The sequence below is a fragment of the Schistocerca cancellata genome, chromosome 8 (assembly GCF_023864275.1).
Source record: "Schistocerca cancellata isolate TAMUIC-IGC-003103 chromosome 8, iqSchCanc2.1, whole genome shotgun sequence".
Lineage (NCBI taxonomy): Eukaryota > Metazoa > Arthropoda > Insecta > Orthoptera > Acrididae > Schistocerca > Schistocerca cancellata.
In genome coordinates, this window is record NC_064633.1 from 49,764,876 (window position 1) to 49,786,618 (window position 21,743).

The following is a 21,743-nucleotide window of genomic DNA, read 5'->3' on the forward strand; positions in this document are numbered from 1 at the left end:
ATTTTCGAACAGTTTATTTAGGGACAAATTTCACATAGTTCATTTATTACACTGATCAGAACACTCACGCCAGCATGCTTGGGGTCACAGTGAACAGCTGCAAACTACTGGTAAATCACCAAAATAATGCAGTTCGCTGATGTACAGACATGCAAACAACTCGTAAATTGTCAAAATAATGCTTGTAAAACGCTATGCAATTACGCTCACTATTTATCAACTGTCAAAATAATGCATTGCACAGCCCACAGACGTGTTCACAAAATAATGCAATAGACACGATCACTACACGTAAAATTCTCGAAATAATGCGTCAGGAATGCTCTGCAAGCATGCTCATAACGCTTAAACAGCAGAAATAATGCAGTGCACAAACTCTCATTGCATGTAAGAACGGTTTCGAACTATCATTAAGAAAACAGCGACGTATCACTGAAGTTTTCTGTACAGAGGCCCCAAGGCGCGCAAGCCGGGGCAGTGCGAACACATTGGTCCAGACTCCGAGATGCCTCCAGCCATGGATGTGTTTACCTAACCACCGTTGCTCGCACAGTGATGTATCGATATTTGCCTAGCGGTTCATCATCTCAAGTGCAGCAAAAGTCTGCTAGGGTTATACTGTCGTCACATGTCTATGTAAATATGAGCCAAGTCTCCCTCTGGATGCACCATAGAAATCTTTTGCAATGCTTTCAGAAACTGTTTATGAAAATGGCCCAGAATAACGCAGGTTGCATTCTTCCTAGCGATCCTAATGGTACTGTCAGTACATATTAGCCTATACCCAGAAATCGTAATTATCGCAGAAGTAGTCAACGGTCGCTTTTGTTGTTGCTGTTGTTGTTATAGGAGCTTTAGAGATGTCGCAGCCTGTCAGAAACAAACACCACCGAAACTCTTCATACTGTCTTTATACTACCTTGTGTTGCAGAAGCAGGCTTCGTTTGGCGCTCACCGTACACATCGTGCACTCTTGGCGTAGCTATGACAACATGTTCCCATTTCTACGGAATGGTCAAAACACGATCCTGTTGCACTAACTCAGCTTAGACTGTTTCTACACAGGCTGCAGAATGTGGCAGATATAGCCCTCACCGACTTCTGCTAAGTTTCGACTTAAATTGGAACAATCACATATGCAAGGCTGCAGGGGTGGCAGTGTAGAGTATGAGGTGCGGTTGCAAGGCGCGTAGGGGCTATCTAAAACCACTTTGGAATAGACACTGACGCAACGAAGAAACTAGTATAGGCATGGGTATTCAAACACAGAGATATACACTCCTGGAAATGGAGAAAAGAACACATTGACACCGGTGTGTCAGACCCACCATACTTGCTCCGGACACTGCGAGAGGGCTGTACAAGCAATGATCACACGCACGGCACAGCGGACACACCAGGAACCGCGGTGTTGGCCGTCGAATGGCGCTAGCTGCGCAGCATTTGTGCACCGCCGCCGTCAGTGTCAGCCAGTTTGCCGTGGCATACGGAGCTCCATCGCAGTCTTTAACACTGGTAGCATGCCGTGACAGCGTGGACGTGAACCGTATGTGCAGTTGACGGACTTTGAGCGAGGGCGTATAGTGGGCATGCGGGAGGCCGGGTGGACGTACCGCAGAATTGCTCAACACGTGGGGCGTGAGGTCTCCACAGTACATCGATGTTGTCGCCAGTGGTCGGCGGAAGGTGCACGTGCCCGTCGACCTGGGACCGGACCGCAGCGACGCACGGATGCACGCCAAGACCGTAGGATCCTACGCAGTGCCGTAGGGGACCGCACCGCCAATTCCCAGCAAATTAGAGACACTGTTGCTCATGGGGTATCGGCGAGGACCATTCGCAACCGTCTCCATGAAGCTGGGCTACGGTCCCGCACACCGTTAGGCCGTCTTCCGCTCACGCCCCAACATCGTGCAGCCCGCCTCCAGTGGTGTCGCGACAGGCGTGAATGGAGGGACGAATGGAGACGTGTCGTCTTCAGCGATGAGAGTCGCTTCTGCCTTGGTGCTAATGATGGTCGTATGCGTGTTTGGCGCCGTGCAGGTGAGCGCCACAATCAGGACTGCATACGACCGAGGCACACAGGGCCAACACCCGGCATCATGGTGTGGGGAGCGATCTCCTACACTGGCCGTACACCACTGGTGATCGTCGAGGGGACACTGAATAGTGCACGGTACATCCAAACCGTCATCGAACCCGTCGTTCTACCATTCCTAGACCGGCAAGGGAACTTGCTGTTCCAACAGGACAATGCACGTCCGCATGTATCCCGTGCCACCCAACATGCTCTAGAAGGTGTAAGTCAACTACCCTGGCCAGCAAGATCTCCGGATCTGTCCCCCATTGAGCATGTTTGGGACTGGATGAAGCGTCGTCTCACGCGGTCTGCACGTCCAGCACGAACGCTGGTCCAACTGAGGCGCCAGGTGGAAATGGCATGGCAAGCCGTTCCACAGGACTACATCCAGCATTTCTACGATCGTCTCCATGGGAGAATAGCAGCCTGCATTGCTGCGAAAGGTGGATATACACTGTACTAGTGCCGACATTGTGCATGCTCTGTTGCCTGTGTCTTTGTGCCTGTGGTTCTGTCAGTGTGATCATGTGATGTATCTGACCCCAGGAATGTGTCAATAAAGTTTCCCCTTCCTGGGACAATGAATTCACGGTGTTCTTATTTCAATTTCCAGGAGTGTATAAACAGGCTGAATACGGCGCTGCGGTCGGCAACGCATATATACAACGTTTGATCGGTTACTGCTGCTACGATGGCAGGTTATCAAGATTTAAGTGAGTTTGAACGTGGTGTTATAGTTGGCGCACGAGCGATGGAACACAGCATCTCTGAGACAGCGATGGAGATTTTCCCATACAACCATTTTACAAGTGTACCGTGAATATCGAGAATCCGGTAAAACATCAAATCTCCGATATCGCTGCGGCTGGAAAAAGATCCTGCAAGAACGGGGCCAACGATGACTGAAGAGAATCGCAACAGAAGTGCAACCATTCCAAAAAGTGCTGCATATTTCAATGCTGGACTATCAAGGAAACATCATCGATATGGGCTTTCGCAGTCCCACTCGAGTACCCTTGATAATTGCGTGACACAAAGCTTTACACCTCGCCTAGGCCTGTCAACATCGACAATGGACTGTTGATGACTGGAACCATGCTGCCTGGTCGGACGAGCCTCGTTTCAAATTGTATCGAGCAGATGGACGTGTACAGGTATGGAGGCCTGCACGAAGACAAAGAATGAAACACCAGATAAGGCGGTGAGATGACGCCAGAAAATAGCCTGCTGACTTAGACCACACGACGACAGCAGCGGCCTCTAGCCGAAAGTATGTAAGCACTGCTTCTGCTAGTCTCGGCCGAACTGTGTTCGCACCATATCCATTGCTTAGATGGACATTATACATAGTAAAGGAATTATTTGCATGTCGCCCACCGCTTGCGACACGTTGTAATCAATACAAAGTTAAGTATTGTAAATCTTCTTTATTGTAATAAAAACTATTAATGTGATTTGCTTGAATTGTTGCATAGCTATCCAAGAATGAAGCATCCTTTAGGCACCCTATAAGCGATGAGTGGGAAGGACCACACACAATCTCATGAATCCATGGACCCTGCAGCTGTTGGAGGCTCTGTGATCGTGTGGGGCGTGTGCAGTTGGACTGATATGGGACCCCTGATACGCCTAGATACGACTCTGACAGGTGACACGTGCGTAAGCATTCTGTCTCATCACCTGCGTCCATCCATGTCCACTGTGCATTCCGATGGACAATTCCAGCAGGACACCCCACACGTCTAGAATTCCTACAGAGTGGCTCCAGGAAAACTCTTCTGGGTTTAAACACTTCCTCTGCCCACCAAACTCCTCGGACATAAACATTATTGAGTAAACCTGGGATACCTTGCAACTTGCAGTTTAGATCTCCACGCCCTTGTACTCTTACGGATTTATGGACATCACTGCAAGTTTCATGGTGTCAATTTCCTCCAGCAGTGCTTCAGACATTATTCGTCGTGTTGTGGCAGTTCTGCGTGCTACACGATATTATTCAGGTGTACCAGTTCCTTTGGCTCTTCAGTGTATTTAGGTGTTACGAAGTATTTTTTGATGGTACTCATTTGGAGTGCAGCTTTGTATGGAAGCGACTGGGAAAAGAAGAGAATAGGAGGTTTTGGAATTTGGAGCTACCAAGAATACTAAATATTAGCTCGGTAGATCGGGTAACTGATTAGGAGGTACTGATCAGAATTGAGGAGAAAAGAAATTTGTGGCCCAACTTCACTAAAAGATGGGGTCAGTTGACAGTACACACTCCGAAGTATAAAGGAATCGTCTGATTGGAAGTGCAAGTGAACTCTGGGCATAAAAATAGCAGGGTCAAGCCGTGAGACGAGTACAGGAAGCAGATTCAAATGGATGTGGGTGGCAGTATTTAGTATTTTTTCGGAGACTGAGAGGCTTGCACAGGTTAGAGTGGCGTGGAGAGATGCATCAAACGCACTTTCAGACTGAATATCACAGCAACGAATAATATTATAGGAAAAGTCCATTATAACTATGTTGGTGCTGGTATGTTACCGCGATGAAGTCTTTTATTAATGTGTTTCTTTTGATAAGCGTTTCACTAAAAGTTCAGCGTTATTTTGGGTTTATGTTACCTCTACATTTTAAACCGGATCTGCTTTGTCGGGCATGGAGGAAAAAAAAAAAAAGAAAAATTTTCACAGTTAGACTTTGAGAGATGTCATTCTCCCCGAAAAAGAAATACGGCAAGGAAACAAATAGAAAAAAAGTAGCAAATCACATGCCTGGAAACCGAAAGGTTAGGGGTCGGAACATGAATTTTTCAAGCTGTCTTTAACGTAGCCCTCACCTCTCAGTGACTGAAAATTCACCAAGGAACATCATGAGGTCCGGATTTCACGTTAAACTTTAGGTCCCTTTTCCCTGAGAGGGACAGAAAAGTCGCCGAAGTGGGGTCCAATTGAAAAAGTGGTACTAGGCTGTCGAGCTGCACGAAATTATTATTAGTATTGTTATTATTACTAACATAACTGCAAGGTAAGGTCTGGACCAATCGTTAGCTACGTCCCTTTATCTAATGATTGTAGATTACTAAGTAGAACGTATATTATGGTCAAAAGTTTAAATGAAGAATTAACTATGGAAAAGTTTTGTGCATGATAATAACAGCATTTTTGAGGATCTGAACAAAAAACGTGAAAACCGATTTCTCACCAGAGTTGGGGTCATTTTAAAACGTTTTTGTGTGATGATGTTGTGTGGTGATGTTTTACCGTTCATTTGATGTGGGTTATCCGCGTCATACCAGAAAATAAACAGCAGCCTTTTTTAATGCCCAGAGAAAAAGCCAAAAAGGACTTCGAATACTGCCAAAGGTATGGCGTAATATTTGATTTGATGTATAAGGGGCGTTCAAAAAGAAACGAGCCGGAGGCATAATTACATAAACCAGTACCTGTATGTTAGAAGTACTGACCCTGGCTGTTGAGACACTTGTCCCACTGTGACACAACGCGGTGAATGGCTGTCTCATAAAATTCCTGGGGCTGAGATGTTAACCAGTTCCGCATCTACAGCTGGACGTCGTCGTCCGAGGTGAACCGTTTGCCCCTCAGAGCCTTTTTAAGGGGACCAAAGATGGTGTAATCACAGGGAGAGAGGTCGGGACTGTATGGAGGGTGGCCGAGAACCTCCCATTTGAATTTCTGAAGGAGTGCTGTGACTGTGTTGGCCGTATGCGGCTTTACATTCTCGTAGAGCAGAATGACCCCAAAAGTGAGATTGCCTGGTCGTTGTGATTTGATCGCTTGGCGAAGGATGGTCAACGTTGGGCACTCACTGTTGTACTGTTCTGCAGGAAGTGAATCAGAAGGGGGCCATCGTGGTCAAAGAAGAACGTCAGCAAAACTATGCGACTGGCAGCATTGGACGATTGAAGCATGTTTCTACTGCTAGCACTGTATAGTCGCGTGACGTGCAAGTATGCCCTCTAGCGACGGGCTGTGAACTTCCACGCTGTGGTCGAAACCACACCTCGTTACACACGCCACGATATGACCCTCTTGTCCCCGATTTGCACATCTCAGACTCCGGCTCGTTTCTTTTCGAACGCCCCTTATAAAAGAGATTTCCCTGAACTAAAAATTATTTCAGTAGATGCATCTATTCCAAACAAGAAAAACGATATTGATTTGTTTCAATGGGCTGATACTTTGACACATAACCTCGTCTCCTACCTTCGTAACTTCACAGAAGCTCTCCTGCGAAATGTGCAGAAATAGTGCTCCTGGAAGAAAGGTTACGCGGAGACATGGCTTAACCACAGCCTAGGGGATGTTTCCAGAAAGTAAAAGGTCCCAGCACACAGTTTTAACCTGCCAGGAAGTTTCATATCAGCGCACACTCCATTGCAGAGTGAAAATTCCATTCTGGAAACAAATGCGTTCAAATGTCTGTGAAATCTTATGGGACTTAAACTGCTAAGGTCATCAGTCCCTAAGCTTACACACTACTTAACCTAAATTATACTAAGGACAAACACACATACCCATGCTCGAGGGAGGACTCGAACCTCCGCCGGGACCAGCCGCACAGTCCATGACTGCAGCGCCTGAGACCGCGCGGCATTCTGGAAACAACAGCTTGTTTAAAGTGGGCAACAAACCGCAAGTTTCTTATATTAAGAAGATATTGGCTCACCAAAGCTTGAGGTAGAATCAAATTTATGTGGTACATAAACTTACCGAAAATATTGCGCACCACAAGATCTTCTTCTTGTCCCTTCAAGGATAACGAGATTTCAACTGTTATGGTCAGCAAGGTGTAGCCATCACTTCCATGGTCTTTCCCTTCGTCTCGTTCCTGTGGTTTTTTAAGTCAAGATTTTAGTTTGGAAGTCCATTTACATGCATACTGCCTTCATGTCACCATTACTTGTTTCTGCTTCGAGCTATTTTCTTATGCAGTTATTTAACATGTAATTCATTTCTAATGTTTTCAGGAATGTAGATCTCTTCATTCATGTAGTGATCATCTCTGGTGCCACACTTAAAACTACGAAGAAATTTCACTTCCGCTTCCTGGATCCTGCTCATGTCCTTTTGCGTGGGATCTGGTTTCAGGTAAATAGCGCGTAGTAGGTACTGCCATCACTTTGTGAAAAACTTCACCTCTGTCTCTTTCGTGGTTTTTTTCGTCGTTCTCACTGTGCCATAGGTTGTATTAAATTTTAAGAGCTTATCAGTTTCAGTATCGAAATTTCGTTTTGTATCACAGCCGAGATACTGCAGGTGGGTTACCTGTTCCAGTATAACATCACTTATTATTATTTTGCTTGTTATAGTCGATTTTTCCAAAGGCCTGACGCAGTGGGTACATCGATTCTCGTCAGATCACCGAAGTTAAGCCCTCTCGGGCTTGGCTAGCACTTGGATGGGTGACCGCTTGTGTCTATCGAGCGCTGTTGGCGAGCGACATGCACTCAACCCTTGTGACGCCAATTGAGAAGCTACTTGACTGATAAGTAGCGGCTCTGGTCACGAAAACTGACAACGGCTGGGAGATGTAGTGTCCCTTTTGCAATATTCACCCTTATCGAGGTGAAACATAAATAAAAATGACCGTATGTGACCGAAAATGAACTGCAAACATCGATTTATCTGCGAAAGGTAATAACACTACCTGTAAAAATATACAATATAGATCGATAGATGCAGAAAAGACATTATGTTTAGTGTATGAGATTATAATGTGTAAGTAATTAAAAGAAGTATTATCATCTCTGTAAGAGTATAAAACACAATGCAATGTTCATTCTTCTGTCTAGTCTGTTTTGTTCTGTTCGTTCTGGTGTTAGCTGGAATAAGGCATGCAAGCTATTGTGCTGCGCTAGCATTTGTTTCTGTCGTAACGTAATTGCAAATATTTAATGGTGTAAACTGTGTCCTAGTAAGAATATATTAGTATAAAGTGATCTCCGTGTGTTATTTCAAGAACCTACGCCACATTTATCTTATGAAAAGAATATTTAATGAAAATTATTTAGCATGTTTCCAGCTGCTGCGGAGCGAGTAACAGTGATCTCTGATTGTTAACAATTAGCCGCCATTACGCGGTACATTTAAAAATATTTTTTCACAGCACAATTTCTGATAGCCGGAACGGAAGAAATTATGTAAAAATATTCAGTGAGATTAATTGAAGTAATCCAGTGAAATAATTTTATTAAAACTTGTCTATTTTCTATGATTGTGAACTGGAGCTGAGTAATACTACGCTATTGCATTTACTGTAATTTGTAGGGAGCCTGACGCTCGATAAAACCAGATATAATACGTAATTGGCAACCTACGAAATTCATTATTTTGCTTATTATATCTCTTTTGTATTTTTTTGAAAGCTAAAAGTAAAAACTAACTCTACTAAAAATCAGTAACAGATCACGATAAATCAAAGGACAAACAAATTTACTAGGAGAGTGTTTCCTCAAAATAAATAGCATACATCACTTTTTTTAAGAGATATAATAGAGAGCACTATAGGTGATGACAATATAGGGACTGTGTCTATCGTTATTTGTAAGTACAATTTGTTGAAACCTGTTATATTCTCCTAAAAAGCTGTGTGTTTTTGTTTGCCAACGAATATGCAATGCGTAATGTATGTTTGCCTTACGCAAATTTGCTGTGTGATGTGTTTTGGAGCAAATGGCGTGCTTAATCAGTTTTACTGTAAACCAACAAATGCCTATAATAAAATCAATCCGTCTGAAATTTACTCAGTCTCGTGAGTACCGAGTTCTACGGCCCTGTGCAATAAACAGATAAAATTCCCTATGCAAATAAACAATGAAATAAATTTTTCTTAACTCTTGAGTCGACACGGATGTAATCTTGGTATTCTGGTCTCTCCACAGTAGGCATAGAAAATATTCAATCTTGGCACGGCAAAGTGCAATTCTGGCCGTAAAATTACTTCATACAAATGATATCAATAGATTGGTTGATGAATGAATAATCTTGCAAATGTTCAGTGAAAATACTGGATATTAGCTCAGCGCTGTGCAATGCGGCCCGCATTGAAGCTGTAAAAACATTAACACTTTTCTGATTCTGGCACATTAATATTTTTTTGACTCTGATTGAAAAATGATTTCTTTAAAAAAATATTCATTGGGTTCAAATAAACGCGACTTGGAAGAGGATGAGATACTGGTAAGACGATAGCTTAAGACCAAATGCTTCGGTTTGAAAATTTGTATTCAAAATAAAGTTTCTCCATCACAAAATCTGATATGAAACATTTTACAATTAACTTCAAAATCAGTGAACCTCATGATTGTTCTACAATTCTCACTTAATGTCGTAATTAGAAACACTTGAATTGTTACAAGATAAAAAGTCTGAGATCTATTGACAAAATAGATTCCAAAATTTAACTTCTCTGTATCAGGACTACAGAACACACAAAATATTACAAATTGGGTATACCTAATCAACCTATACATTAAAACTGATGGCAAATACTTGGTTCCTAAATTCAAGGGTCAGTAGTGTAAAAATTACCGAAAGCTACATTGCTTTGCTACATACTAAATATACAAAATTTGTTTACCTTACAAATTTGTTCCAGTTGCTTTACTTTTGAGTTACAGTATAATTCATCATTTCATTTTATAAAACCTGTATATGCTGCGTGTAAAGACCAACAACTAAATTCTCGCAGCTAGCTGCTAGCTTTAAGTCTTACATCCTATCTATAACAGAGTGCAACGGCAACTGCTACTGCGCTTTGCGCACCCCTACTTACATCGATTCTGCCACTCAGGCAACATCTTTGGTTCAGTGGTGTCAAAAATACAATCTCTTCTACATATGACAATCGTTTCAGGTCATTTTTTATGAATTATATTACAAACCCGTGCTCCACGTACCCCTCACATAACCTCTAACGTTCTCACGACTTAAAGTGTGAGTGTGGGTGTGGGTTATACTGATTTATTTCCCCAAACCACATTCCACTTTTTTACGAGGTGACTTACTTGGTATTTTGCAGCCCCTCGTCTTTTCGGTATAGTCGGCAGCTGGTAAATCTCTTGACTTCTTCTCCATCGAATAGCGCTAGGTACAGGAACTTTCAAGCCTCTTTCTACTTATAAAATGAGTAGACATATAAATTTTCCTTTTTGTCAGTTAACGATGTATTTGACTTACATGCACAATATAATTCACACTTTCAAGATACATATGTAACTTTCTGTAAGTACCTCGTACCGTCGAACATAAGAAACAAAATGAGTTACAGTTAAAAGAAAGTTGGCTTGACTACCATGACTTTCTTAAAATGAATCAGAAAATACGTCTTGCCTCTACCAAGGCTGAGTCAAAAGTCTACAAGAGTACTTTTTCAACTGTTCTTGTTTCACATAACAATAGTCAGTGACACAATAAGCATAAAGCTGCAAATAGATTCGATGGTTCTTCCATACACACTCACTATCACATTTATGGATTGCCCTACAGGTACTTGTCAGTGCCGTTCGACCGCCATGTCTACTTTCTTCGTGCGACTGCTTTTAAACCTACACACACAAACATGTGACGTGCAGTAGATAGGATTTTACCATCCCACACCCGTATCTACAATATCGTGTGTTCGAGACGCTAGAAAGCTGAGTGGTTCTAGAAATTTACACAAATTCTAGAATCACTACAAACCCTCCAGCGGGGTTTGTTAAATTTACCATACCGTTTGGATGTGCAATGGACACCGAATGTAGGGCAAATTTTTACACAAGTATTTACAATATGAATAACGGTTATTACATAATCATCACAATATAATCATAAGGACAGTATAAATCATAGAGCTCTAGAGCAAACTGGTGCTCTGGTGCATAAGTAGTAAATTTAAAGCCTGGTCAAGAAAATCATGGGAAAATGATAAAGGAAAAGTTGGTGCATGGCTGAAGATTATAACAACCCTGCATTTTAAAGTCCAATTCTTTGCAGTCTCACATCTGAGCATTAGCCATAGTACATTGGTCCAGCGCCCAAGAACAGCTAAACAAATCACCATAGTCGCATTCCAGTATAAAGTTACAGGTGGTACCTTGCACCATATTTAGCAACACCCAAAGTTGGTTGCTCTCAGTAGATCAGTACTGTGATGATGATCATCACCACTACATTTTAAATTGAAGATTCTTCATCGATCCATATTGTTCATAGCCACATTGAAGTATGAATGCTGATATCCAGTAACTCCAGTGCCTTGAGTGAAGGGAGGAAAATGGATGGTGGAAGGTGGGAAGCAGTAAGGCAGGTAAGATAGTCGAACATATCCTAATAAATGTAGCAAAATGTCTAAGTTAGCTCTAAATCAGCCTTTACTGAGTGTTGCAACATGACAAAAATGGCTCTGAGCACTATGCCACATAACTTCTGAGGTCATCAGTCGCCTAGAACTTAGAACTAATTAAACCTAACTAACCTAAGGAGATCACACACATCCATGCCCGAGGTAGGATTCGAACCTGCGACCGTAGCGGTTACGCGGTTCCAGACTGCAACATGACAACTTCTAGTAAATGTGCGAAGAGTGGACAGTAAAGCTACAATATCCTGACATGTGGAATAATCGGGTCTACTGCCCCGGATGTTTGTGTCGCTCTGGCACAATATTTCGGCCATGTATCTCGTTTCCTTCTTCAGGTGCTACCTGAGTCTCACGTAGCACCTGAAGAAGGCAACGAGTTACGTGGCCGTAATATTGTGCCAGAGCGACACAAACATCCGGCAGTAGACCCGATTATTCCACATGTCAAGATCTCACAGGGAAAGCCTGAAGAGTTCTACAATATTCTAATAAACCCATGAACTGGACTAAGCTATAGTGCTGTACCAGTTCTGTACAATATAATGAGAAGCATGGCAACTGAACTGTCTGCCGATAAGTATAATAATTATCATGAAATGTGGCATCAGTCCGTATGTGTGTATGTCTATACTTGCAAACATGCTAAATATAGAAGATATAAAGGTTTAAGCAAACAAGGCAAGATAAAATTATTTGTAATGGATAATCCTACATAGTGACCTACAATGACCTATATACCTAATGTATATAGCAATGGTTAGACGTATTAGAAAAATAGTGAGATGACAACAAGTTCATTTTACATAGTACACAACTTGAGAAAATATGTAAGAAGGTATTAGGAAATACTCATGGTATGGCTCCATGTGACCATTATATAAAGTATACTTATTGATGGGAAGTCATAGGTTGGCTACAAGTGTCCGTTATGCTTGAGTATTTAACTACCTAAAATTGTAGTGTAAATTTCAATTTTCTGGCTCTCAATGGTCGTCTGACATAAATGCCTACACAAACTCCTCATAAAATGTCATAAAATTAGGATGCTGGTTCTCAGTGGCCATTTGAGATAAATATTTAGTCAAACTCCTCATAAAACGTCATGAAAATTAGAATACTTACTCTCTGTGGCCTTGTTTATTCAATATTTAGATAGAATTACTTAAGTAAACCTAAAAGTAAGATCAAGAATAGAATGGCTCCAAGTGGCCTTCTAGTTGGAATACAAACACATCTTAATATCTAAAACAACTGCATAGAAAATATCAATCAGAGGCTCAAAGTGGCCTTCCTACATACATAAATGCTGGTCTTAGTAGCTATAAAGTGATTGAGGCTCCATGTGGCCTAGTACATGAAATACATGCAAATCTTAATGTCTAAAACAATTGAATGTAAAATATCAATCAGAGGATCCACGTGGCCTTTTTACTTTCCATAAACATCAAATCTGAGAAAGTATCATAAAATATCGTTTACCTGTAACTTTATATGGCACTCAGAGACCTATGCATAATTCATAATGAGAACACGTAATTTGACAACTTTTACAAGAACAAAGTCACAAATAGGAGTATTATAGAGAGGTGTGACTCTGTATGGCCTGTATGAGAATATATTAGACAAATAACATCATAAAACCAAAATATGGCATTTCATATGTAAGGACACAGTATTTATAGGTTGTATAGCACACTCAGGGCTTCATAAATTTTGCACGAGAAAATGACCTATCTCTAACAACGGAAATAAATGAATAAAAGATGTATAGAGGCTGTATACCAAAGGACACAAATTCATATTACGAAAAAGAAAATGTTCGAATTACCGTTTGTAGTGGTCAGACCACCCAATGGATGTGATCCGCTGCACACATGTTAAATAAATTTTGTCTCTTTCAGTTGTTGTTTTCATGTACACCTGTATGAAAACAGAAAAATGTGGAAAGCCCAAACTTACAGTTAGAGAACCGATCTGGAAGATTCTCCCTACCGGGCACTTCGCCAATTAATAAAATGCAGAATAATCAAGGAAGCGTGAAGACGAGGAACCAACAGCATTAGTATAAGCATAGGAAGTGTCTCAAGTAAAAGTCTGATGCGTTTGATAGGCATGTGAACTCACATGTAGAACTAAGTAAGCATCAGTTGAGAGGTACTAGTAAGGCAAATACCGACTTCCGCAGGACAAACGTCAAGTATCGTATTTCCTGTACAGTAGTAAAAAAAAATTATACAATATATATGCTGTCTGAGGATTTCGTCAGTAATTGATAACTTTCAAGGTGAAAGAAGAATTGTGGTTTGTGTAATTTACGTGGTCTTGAAGTATTGTTGTGGTATTCAAATGAAGAGCAGTTTTCCAACAAATGGAGATTGGAACAGAAATATGGGTCTTTTTGTAGTCTCGATTGATGTTGAAACATAGCCTGAAAGATTATTCAGCGTTAATTCTTATCCCAGGAAGCTGACGTTTATGTCTTTTGCTGAAACTGTGAGCATTACAGCTTATTGTTTTCGCTGGTGTGGGATGCACTGCAGCCCATATGAGTTCAATTTATGAAATTTCCCTCCCGGAGATAGAGGCTTAAATAATTTTGATTATGGGAATGAAGGAAAGCTTGGTTTAATGTAATGCAAAACATTTGTCATTCAAACTATAGGAGGTTTCAAATCTTTTCTGTCAGTTGTAAGTTCAATAGGATGTTAACATAAAACCGTTTTACAGAATGGAGGAGACCACAATTTGACTATTAATGAGAAACAAATCCAGCATAACCACCACAGACGTAGTAACTGATTTGGAATCGAATGGTAAGTTAAAGTAGTCAAACAAAGTGGCAGCAAAACGGGTAATAAAAGGTAGTATAACTTGTACGATGAAAATATTTCTACCCTTCTCAGAGTCATCTGTGTGATTAATAGTTGCGATAACGTAATTTTAGGTGAAATTGTCTTATTGTTTTATCTATAAACATATGAGTATGGTAAATGTATAATTGTGAGTCTCTTATCTGGTTTGTCAACTGGTATAAATGTTTTTACGTGTAAATAACCATTGTCCTTTTTTAGCACATACGTATAAGAAAAGTTTGTTCATACGTATCATGTGACAACACATATGCCGCGAGCATCAAGAAGAGGCCGCTTTAAGGACAATGCAGTAGTGGTATAACAAAAATAATGTTAAAACACTGTGTTGAAGTAGCTTGTTGGATTAACTAGTAGTGGGCTGAAGTAAAATTTTGAGTAATTCATGTTTATAGGTAGTCAGTATAATAGACAACATGTGTGCATGTGTGTGTGTAAATAACATGTGAACCTATGCTGTCCCGAGCCATCCTTGCACAAGGCATAATCCTATTTATTTATTTTAATGAATAAATAATTAGCATTTCATTAATTAAAACGAAGCTGAAGTGTTTCATTTTGAATCACCACATTAGTGATGTGGACTTATATAATTTCATATTCTCAGTTCATCTAACTTTTATTTGCAGAAATTAAGTCTCACTTTTATTCTTAAAAAAAAAGTGACAGACTGTATTAAGCGGTATTATGTATGACATTTTGTAATCACATAACCATGATGAACAATTTCTGTGAGTGCATTTGAGAAGGCGAAGCAAACCAGGTAATCTCCTACGAGGCAGGGGTTGCAGCCTGATGAGGGATTAGCCACAAACATGCGGGTTTCCCAGCGGGACACACTGCCAGCCAGGCCACTGCTGGAGAGCTCTCAACAACAAAAGGGTGCCGGGAATCAATTTTCCATACACCCGGACCTAATGACCTACCGCACCGTGTGACCCTCTCTGGGGCTGATGAGCTGAGACAGCGGGTAGTCAGCCGTGCAGAAATCCCTATGCCGGCAGTGCACCATGCGCATGTGACCATGACGAGACGGCCGCAGCAGGTGAGCAAAAGATTGGCACCATCACGTACCAATAATGAGTGGAAAATCGGCCGGGAAGTGCACACGCACGACTAAGCTATCTGTCAAAGAGTACTTATAATAGCTATGAAACGATAGAAGACTGATGATAAAGGGGCATGGAGCCCTTTGACAGGTATTGCCTCATGGAACTTAGAAGCATCAACGGTGCCTGTTAACATTTCCTGCTGGATGCCTACTGTCAAGCGGCAGCAAACCCTGTGTAGATGTTATCTGCTAGCTAAGGGTCGCACACAGAAGATCCTTTAAGTGCCATCCTTGTGCAGGAATATCAAAACCGGAGAGTTGAATGACGAAACTTCAGGGATTTGACAACACAAAGAGGAATCGGGCGACTCAGTGAGATGCAGAAATGTCTTCACCTCTGGCCACATGCTTGCTGTTAAGCGACCATAAATACTGGTCGGTGTTCTCTGCTTGCTGAGGAGGGCGCACAGAAGCGCTCTTAAAAATGCCATCCTTGTGCAGGAATGCCCAAGCGACCATTGGTACACCACACGGCTATGACGAATAGATCGCAACAAAGACACAAACATGAACTGCATCAATGAGATGTAGGTCATATGGGCCACTTCGAAAAATTTTCATAAGATGGCAGAGACGGACAGATGGCACGTAGCATATGGACAGCATTCCCTACTAAGAGTTGCGTTGATGAGCCCCTCCCCTTATACTGTACCTCTCTACAGTGGAACTACTAAGTGTGCCAGTGAATACAGTGATCATATGGTTCACAATGCAACGCCTATACGTGTGTTTCTTTCAGCAATACTGAATATCTTATTAAATTGTCAGAATGTATACTATTGCAAGGAAATTTGTCTATTGCTTTCTTTTAAATTCTTTCAAGGAACACTCGAAAGAAAAGCTTTAATGTGAAGCTCCAATCTCATTTATTAAATTACTTAAAGATGTCATGTCAAGACTTCTTTATTACCATTTTTTGTGGTTCTGTGATGTTTTAATGTGAATTACTGTTGATCCTTGTATTTTAGTATGTGTTTTTATTTATTGATGTTCTTTTTGTGTAAGGTATTAGGTTAGTAGCACTACAAATTGTTCTTCGCAAATTCATTGCTGTAGCATTGCAGATTTTAACAATTGATAATTAAAATTCGTTCTTTTTGTGCTGTGGTCGATTGGCCTTTTCATGGGTCATATTTATAGTAATGGTAACAACCACTTAACTATTTTTGGATTCAGTTTAACAGCACAGTGACCAGTTGTTTAGCTGATTGATTGATCTATAGTACAGTCATCAAATCAGGGCCACAAATTTATTAAATCTGCAAATTATTAGATTTATGGAATATTGCGTCATTGTTATTACGTAACTACTTAGCAAGACAATGTTTTTTCTCTATTTGTCTGATGACTGTGCATCTTAATCTTCTGTTGTCTAATACTCTTGGTTTTTTTTATTAATTGCTGTGTCACCTTCGTTAGTTTCATTAGTTTGTATGTCAATAATCAATCATAAATTGGCCTGTGATGAATTGGCTCTTGCATTGAGCAGATACTGGTCAACCCCATAAGGGTGACAACCAACAATTAACTCGTTTTTATATTACTGACAGAGAGACCATTGCCTTTACTTGCTGACCGAATTTGGTCTACATTATCCTTTAAATAGATGTAACAGATATTTCCTTAAATTAGTAGATTCAAAAAAATTTTTATATGAAATTGTTGTCTTTTATCAAATAGTTGGGGAACTTTTGCCTTTTTCACTTTATAGTTTGTTCAAATCGTGAGTTAAAAGTCTGCTTGGGAACATCCTAGCATGGCCAGAACACTTCCTGTATAGTTTTTTCCCAGAGTGTTGGTGTAATGAAAGGTCTCCATTCATGCTATTTTGCTCGATTTATTGTTGTTTACGTCATACATTTGCAAGTCTAAAATTTCTGTGGTTTTTCTAAATTTATCTGGAAGGAGACCGAGCAGTGGATTATGTTATACTGACATATAAACACGAACAACTTGTCATACAACATTTTAAAACACATTTTTATATTTAAGTCTTGACATACAGATAAACCCACAACCACCTACTTTATGTGGTGTATATGATGTTCTTAAGATATTGTCATATCTTTCTCCTCTGGTGTGAAAGGATTAATGAGTCTGAGTATTTGTAATTGCATGCTCGGTGGTATCAGAGAAGATCTGTTTGCTAGAGACCATTAGGACAAATGTCTGAGTAGGTAGATACGATCCCTAAGGCAAAGAGATTTGTCTCCTTGGTGTGGTTCTGTTCGTCCCTTGTCAAGGTGGTAAAGGAAGCTCCTTCTGTGCTCACGTCCTATTGTATCTGTGGGATACCCTCAGACAGGGCCTACGCTAGTTAGTCTGGGGGCAGTTTATCCTGTGATAACATCGTTAGGTAAGCAAGTGTTTGGTGAGTCCGAAGCACAATGAAATTCTTAAGTTTGGTGGGGAGGCTTGTGTGCCTCAACGATACAGATAGCAATACCGTAGGTGCAACCACAATGGAGGGGTATCTGTTGAGAGGCCATACAAACATGTGGCTCCTGAAGAGGGGCAGCAGCCTTTTCAGTAGTTGCAGGGGAAACAGTCTGGAAGTCTGGATGATTGACTGATCTGGCCTTGTAACACTAACCAAAACGGCCTTGCTGTGCTGGTGGTACGAACGGCTAAAAGCAAGGGGAAACTACAGCCATAATTTTTCTTGAGGGTATGCAGCTTTACTGTATGGTTAAACGATGATAGCGTCCTCTTGGGTAAAATATTCCGGAGGTAAAATAGTCCCCCATTCCGATCTCCGGGAGGGGACTACTCAAGAGGACATCGTTATCAGGAGAAAGAAAACTGGCGTTCTAAGGGTAGGAGCATGCAATGTCAGATACCTTAATCAGGCAGGTAGGTTACAAAATTTAAAAAGGGAAATGGATAGGTTACAGTTAGATATAGTGAGAATTAGTGAAGTTTGGTGGTCAGGTGAATACAGGGCTATAAATACAAAATCAAATAGGGGTAATGCAGGAGTAGGTTTAATAATGAATAGGAAAATGGGAATGCAGTTAAGCTACTACAAACAGCATAGTGAACGCATTATTGGCCAAGACAGATACGAAGCCTACGCCTACCACAGTAGTACAAATTTATATGCCAACTTGCTACGCAGATGACGAAGAGATTGATGAAATGTATGATGAGATAAAAGAAATTATTCAGATAATGAAGGGAGACGAAAATTTAATAGTCATGGGTGACTGGAATTCGATATTAGGAAAAGGAAGAGAAGGAAACGGAGTAGGTGAATATGGGATGGGAGTAAGGAATGAAAAAGAAAGCCGCCTGGTAGAATTTTGCACAGAGCATAACTTTATCATAGCTAACACTTGATTCAAGAATCATGAAAGAAGGTTGTATACATGGAAGAAGCCTGGAGATACTGGAAGGTCTCAGATAGATTATACAATGGTGAGAAAGAGATTCAGGAACCAGGTTTTAAATTGTAAGACATTTCCAGAGTCAGATGTGGACCCTGACCACAATCTATTGGTTACGAACTATAGATTAAAACTGAAGAAACTGAATTTGAGGAGATGGGACCTGGATAAACTGAAAGAAGCAGAGGTTGTAGAGAGTTTCAGGAAGAGCATTAGGAAACGATTGACAAGAATGGGGGAAAGAAATACAGTAGAAGAAGAATAGGTAACTTTGAGAGATGAAATAGTGAAGGTATGAAACGTCCCCTTAGAACAATTATACATGACTGTGCTTAAACTGACACACAATATTTTTAGCGCAACGCAATCTGACTTTCAAAAATCCCTACAAAAGAATGGCCCTGACTAACATTAACCTATACCTTTCACAAATCACTTACCTCACAAAAATCTTCGTTACTCAAGCTACAGCAATACAGCGAGCGCCACTACTGCCAGCTAAATAACAGATTCAAACTACGGAAGGCACTAACTACTAGTAGGCATAGTTAGCAAATGAAAGATTTTAGTAGAGAACAAACAATGTATTTACCTTAATAGTCATCAAAAGTCATAATATATACAGCAGTTCATGACATCCATTTTTACAAACTTTCAAAACTCCGCCATCTCTATCCCCACATCCACCACTGCTGGCGGCTCACCTCCAACTGCGCAACGCCACGCGCTGTTCACGTCCAGCTGCCCAACACTACAATGGCAGACAACAATGCAAACTAGCCACAGACTGCACACAGCACAGCCAGTGATTTTCATACAGAGAGCGCTACGTGGCGGCGGCGTTACCAATATAAGAACCTAAACAGCCTACATATAAGAACCTAAACAGCCTACTTACAAAGGTAGCTGAGGATCAAGTAGGTAAAAAGACAAGGGCTAGTAGAAATCCTTGGGTAACAGAAGAGATATTGAATTTAATTGATGAAAGGAGAAAATACAAAAATTCAGTAAATGAAGCAGTCAATAAGAAATACAAACGTCTCAAAAATGATATCGACAGGAAGTGCAAAAATGGCTAAGCAAGGATGGCTAGAGGACAAATGTAAGGATGTAGAGGTGCATATCACTAAGAGTAAGATAGATATTGCCTACAGGAAAATTAAAGAGAACCACTTGCATGAATATCAACAGCTCAGATGGAATCCAGTTCTAAGGAAAGAAGGGAAAGCAGAAAGGTGCGAGGAGTATATAGAGGGTCTATACAAGGCCGATGTACTTGAGGACAATATTATGGAAATGGAAGAGGATGTAGATGAAGATGAAATGGGAGATATGATACTGCGTGAAGAGTTTGACAGAGCACTGAAAGACCTGAGTCGAAACAAGACCCCCGGAGTAGACAACATTCCATTAGAACTAGTGAGAGCCTTGAGAGAGCCAGGCCTAACAAAACCCTACCTTCTGGTGAGCAAGATGTATGAGGCAGGCGAAATACCCTCAGACTTCAAGGACAATATAATAATTCCAATTCCAAAGAAGGCAGGTGTTGGCAGATGTGAAAATTACCGAACCACCAGTGTAATAAGCCACGGCTGCAAAATACTAACACGAATTCTTTACAGACCAGTGGAAAAACTAATAGAAGCCGACCCTGGGGAAGATCAGTTGGGATTCCGTAGAACTGTTGTAACACGAGAGGCAATACTGCCCTACGACTTATCTTAGAAACTAGATTAAGTAAACGCAAACCTACGTTTTTAGCATTTGTAGACTTAGAGAAATCTTTTGACAATGTTGATTGGAATACTCTTTTTCAAATTCTGAAGGTGGCAGGGGTAAAATACAGGGAGCGAAAAGCTATTTACAATTTGTACATAAACCAGATGCAGTTATGAGTGTCGAGGGACATGAAGGGCAAGCAGTTGTTGTGAAGGGAGTGAGACAGGGTTGTACCCTATCCCCGATGTTATTCAATCTGTATATTGAGCAAGCATTAAAGGAAACAAAAGAAAATTTCGGAGTAGGAATTAAAATCCAAGAAGAAGAAATAAAAACTTTGAGGTTCGCCGATGACATTGTAATTCTGTCAGAGACAGCAAAGGACGTGGCAGAGCAGCTGAACGGAATGGACAGTGCCTTGTAAGGAGGATATAAGATGAACATCAACAAAAGCAAAACGAGGATAATGGAATGTAGTCGAAATAAATCGAGTGATGCTGCGGTAATTAGATTAGGAAATGAGACGCTTAAAGTAGTAAATGAGTTTTGCTATTTGGGGAGCAAAATAACTGATGATGGTCGAAATAGAGAGGACATAAAACGCAGACTGGCAATGGCAAAGAAAGCGTTTCTGAAGAAGAGAAATTTGTTAACATCGAGTATAGATTTAAGTGTCATGACGTCGTTTCTGAAAATATTTGTAAGGAGTGTAGCCATGTATGGAAGTGAAACGTGGCCGATAAATAGTTTAGACAAGAAGTGAATAGATGCTTTCGAAATGTGATGCTAGAGAAGAATGCTGAGGATTAGATGGGTAGATCACATAACTAATGAGGAGGTATTGAACAGAATTGGAGAGAAGAGAAATTTGCGGCACAACTTGACTAGAAGAAGGGATCGGTTGGTAGGACATGTTCTGAGGCATCAAGGGATCACCAATTTAGTATTGGAGGGCAGCGTGGAGGGTAAAAATCGTAGAGGGAGACAAAGAGATGAATACACTAAACAGATTCAGAAGGATGTAGGTTGCAGTAGGTACTGGTAGATGAAGAAGCTTGCACAGGATAAAGTTGCATGAACAGCTGCATCAAACCAGTCTCAGGACTGAAGACCACAACAACAACAACACAGTTTTACATCTAAAACGTTTGTTATATTATTTTAAATCGTGATGCAGTGCTATTTAAGTGTAGGTTTCGGAGTTATTGCATTAGTTGCTTTGTTTCCAC